Source organism: Gossypium arboreum, chromosome 4 (genome assembly GCF_025698485.1).
Source record: "Gossypium arboreum isolate Shixiya-1 chromosome 4, ASM2569848v2, whole genome shotgun sequence".
Lineage (NCBI taxonomy): Eukaryota > Viridiplantae > Streptophyta > Magnoliopsida > Malvales > Malvaceae > Gossypium > Gossypium arboreum.
In genome coordinates this window covers 111,339,430-111,343,627 of record NC_069073.1, presented here as the reverse complement: position 1 = coordinate 111,343,627, position 4,198 = coordinate 111,339,430, and the positions used below count along the sequence as shown (strand labels likewise).

Here is a 4,198-nt window from a genome sequence, read left to right as displayed (position 1 = left end):
ATAAAATTATTTACAAAAATGGTATCTTACCACCATTATTTACGAAAATAATATGGTGAGGGCGGTAAAGGGTGGTGGATAGGCAGCACTACCATTGTCTCTGATGCCTATCATTTGACAATTATTAACTTTAATATATATATATATATATATATATATATATATTTATATATATGGTGGATGGTAGTATTAGGGTGGCACCAGTGTTAAAATTATACGGGTTAAATACAAGTTATATACGAGTTTAGGGGTTATTAATTTTTTAAATTGGGTGGAGGAGGGTTTGTAGGTGGCACCAATAGGGATGGTGCCTTTTCATCAGTTGACATTGGTGGAGGGGCTGCAGCAGGCCGCACCCTTGGTGGAAGTGATCGGACGGTCACAGGAAAAGAATTTCTTGACCAATGGTCAGGTAGTCAACCCAATTTTCAAGCCTTTTGAGGCTTAAAAATTGCCTAATATAAGGGTATGACTGTTGAAAGAAAAAAAGAAAGAAAGGAAAAGAGAAGATTTGGGGTGTTTGAAGGAGGAGGCACCAACAGCAAAAGGGTTAGAAATGTATTTTTTATAATTTATTTGCTTGTGTTTAAGTTTATTTTGTGTTGAAACTAACATAAATGTTTATATTTTGTGTTTTAAGGTTTATAGGGGGCAAAAATCTTTCTAGTTTTAAAGATATAATTTTAATTAATTTGTTTGTAGATATTTTTTTTATTCTAACAATTTATCTTATTTTGTGATTTTGGAAGGAAAGAGGAACGAAGTATATTAAGATTTAAAGGTACATTACATTTATAATTTTTTTGTAATTACATTATTATTTATTTGTTTTGTAATTTTTATTGTTTGTCTGGATTTATTAGTTGTGTTGTGCGCTGTTACATTAGTGTATATTTCTTCTTCTTCTTCTTCTTCTTCTTCTTCTTCTTCTTCTTCTTCTTTGCGTAGTACAACTTTTTTACCTTAATAATTTAAAAGAATAAGTAAATACCAAAATGGGCTAGCTTACAAATTAATTACCGAAATAGATTGTTTGCTACAATATTAAATTTCAAAATGGGTCGTTTGCTACAAATTGGTAAGGTGTTCTATTTTGGTAATTTATTATGTTTTTTGGATTATTGGGGTAAAAAGGTCAAGAAACAGTGTATGGTACAACATTTTTACCTAGGTAATATAAAAAAATAATTAAATATCAAAATGGGTGACCTTACAAATTAATTACCGAAATGAGTCGTTTGTTACAAATTGGTAAGGTGACTCATTTTGGCATTTTATTATTTTTTTTTGGATTATTGGGGTAAAAAGGTCAAGAAATGGTGTATGGTACAACAATTTTACCTAAATAATTTAAAAATAATTAAATACCAAAATGGACGACATTACAAATTAAGTACTGAAATGGGTCGTTTGTTACAAATTGGTAAGATAACCCATTTTGGTACATATCTGTCACATAACAAAAATTTTGTTGGGATAAAAAATGATAAAAAAAAATGAATGTTTGAGCGAATTATATTAGATTTAAATATTAGTTTTTTTCTAAAATATTTATTAATTATTCCAAAAATAACAAACTATACAAAATTCATTTTCGTTATTTGTATATTTTTTATTTGTTCAGCGATGATTAAAATTTTTATTTGAAACTGTAGATATTGAAATGACATCTTTAATTATAGAAATAGATCACACATCACATACTATTAATGTGGTGATACTAAAATTGTTATTTTTTATTCGCGGGTCCTCTTATAAAGTTCCATGTCATTTTTTATTTAATACAGTTAGGGTCCGTACTGCGTACTGAAGGGTCATGTCAACGATGTGGGCTATCTGCTAGAGCTTCGTTTTATGCCATACTTAGAGGCATCCAGATTTGGATCAGGTGCAATGATCCACACATTTGATTTAAAGTACAACTTGATAACGGCTTTGGTCGAGTGGTGGTGCCCAGAGACCTACACATTTCATTTGCTGTGTGGGGAGTGCACCATCACTTTGGAAGATGTTGTACTACAACTCGGGCTCTCAATCGATGGTAGTGTAGTCACGGATGTAAGTACAGTGTTTGAACCAGCAACCCTTTACTACAGTGTTCGAACCCGAAACCCTTTACTATGACTTACTAGGGCGCTCATCTAGTAATGGTGGCAAAAACATTTATAAGTTTAAGATTTTCATGGTTGAAGGTGAATTTTGAGTATTTACCAAGTACTACCACTGAAAGGGAGGTGATTTGCGCCGCTCGAGCATATATAATGCATATGATATGGGGTGTACTCATGCCAGATGCAATAACAATAAGGTTCACTTGATGTACTTTCCCCTATTATCTTATTTATATGCTGCCCATTCGTATAGTTGGGGCTCAGCAGTACTAGTTACATTGTATCGTGAGCTTTTTCGGACAACAAAGCGTTGTGTCGTGGACATAGGCAGGTGTTTGGTATTGCTGCGGTCTTGGGAGCTTTACAAGATGTCATTCTTGGCAACAGTTACTCACCAAACATATGTCTTCCCACTCGTGAATAGGTGATAAATTTTAACCATTATAACAAGAATTTTGTTTTATTTACGAAAATTTGTTCTAACAAATTTACTTTTTTCATAAATGGAGTTCTTCTTTGGGTATCTGGAGGTTATATACACTTTCGATTTATCGCTAGATAATTGAGACACATACCGAGGAGGGGGTAATTTATACTAATATTCATTACATGTAATTACTTTATTTGTTTAATTTGACTCATGCAACTATAACGATGTAATTCATTGTGTAATTCATTTGGATGTCATATTCCTTCCCAAAAATTGCAGCTATTATTCCCTCGTCTGCTCACATCCACTCACACTTGTAATGTATTAACACACCCCTGTTGAATTTCTCGACAGTCGAGTGTTATAATGGGGATTGAATATTGAGATAGTTCGGGTACATCTAACATATTTCGGATGTTCCACGGAGTTTAGGGACTGTACACTTAATTAACAAAAGGGGGAAACAAGACAAGAATTGGGCAGTAGAGCATGAAGAATACCTTGTATTGTGGAATGATTGAACGAGTCAGAGACCTCGGATGGATTATGCATTTGATTTGCGGCACTCAGATGAGTACCAATGCTAGTACATGGTATGTAAGAAACCTTTTTTATTTGGTGGGTGAATGATGTTAGTTCCTCCGCACATGCAATGATTAGGGAACCTCTTGCACTACCTGCCACATCCGCCTCCTACACCAGAACTAGAGCCAGCGCTTGAACCGGAGCAATCTTATTTATAGTCTAGGGGTAGTTATTGTCATCCAGACTTGAGGGTTGATGATTATTTTTTGGGCTCGTTAGGCTACATGTATCAATCAAAGATTCCCAATTCCGGTTCACATCAGCCAAATCCAAGATCATTGATGATGTTTGATACCTTCAGCCCATTACCACCTAGTACTCAACCCCTCCCGGGAAAACCTTTGGGACATACGATTTCTGGAGTATGTTTGACACGCCTCAAGGTTCATCGATGGGTGATGTGAATAATATTCCAAGTGAGGGTAACAGTGACTGCTAGGAGCACCCTCAATATCAATGCCGAGTACCACAAAGGTTTACCCCTTAGAGGACACCATTAAATCATCAATTTTAGGGTGCGTAACATTATATTTACTATATTTTCAAGTTTGTATTAATTTAACTATAATAAATTTTGGGTTTTTTTAGTTCTTACCTTTGACTTAATTTTCAAGTTTATATCTATTAGAAATATAAATATGATTTTTTTAAACAATATACATGCTAAAATATAAATATGAAAATTCTATCATAATCATAAGATTTTTATTACGAGCGTGAACATGAAGTACGTCAATTCATATTCCACTCGATTGCGACGATTATCCAATATGGTAGGTTCGATATGGGCATTTATTCCGGTTATGATCAGCTACTCTGTATATGCTATAATGTTTGTTATTGGTTTTCTCCATCATGTTCATTTCATTATGAATCCTGGTGACTTGCGGGCGATCTTTTAGCGTTTTACGTAACCCCTTGTCCAGGACAAGCTCAAAAGTCGGCGGAGACACTTCTTATGTAGACAAATTACGCAGGAAAAGGAACTCATTTCCCTAAACACGCAATGTACGCTCACGAGAGTACAACTCATTTATATAGTGTTCAACATTGATCAAGGCGCGATCATAAG

The 4,198-nt window shown here is 34.3% G+C and overlaps 1 long non-coding RNA gene across 1 annotated transcript; it reads left to right on the top strand.

Moving 5' to 3' along the window:
- Positions 1-246: 246 nt before the first annotated feature.
- Positions 247-2,233, top strand: LOC128291439 (uncharacterized). The gene is made up of 3 exons (XR_008281227.1): positions 247-549; positions 750-781; positions 1,788-2,233. It is a non-coding gene; the product is annotated as an uncharacterized LOC128291439 (long non-coding RNA).
- The last annotated feature ends 1,965 nt before the right edge of the window (positions 2,234-4,198 follow it).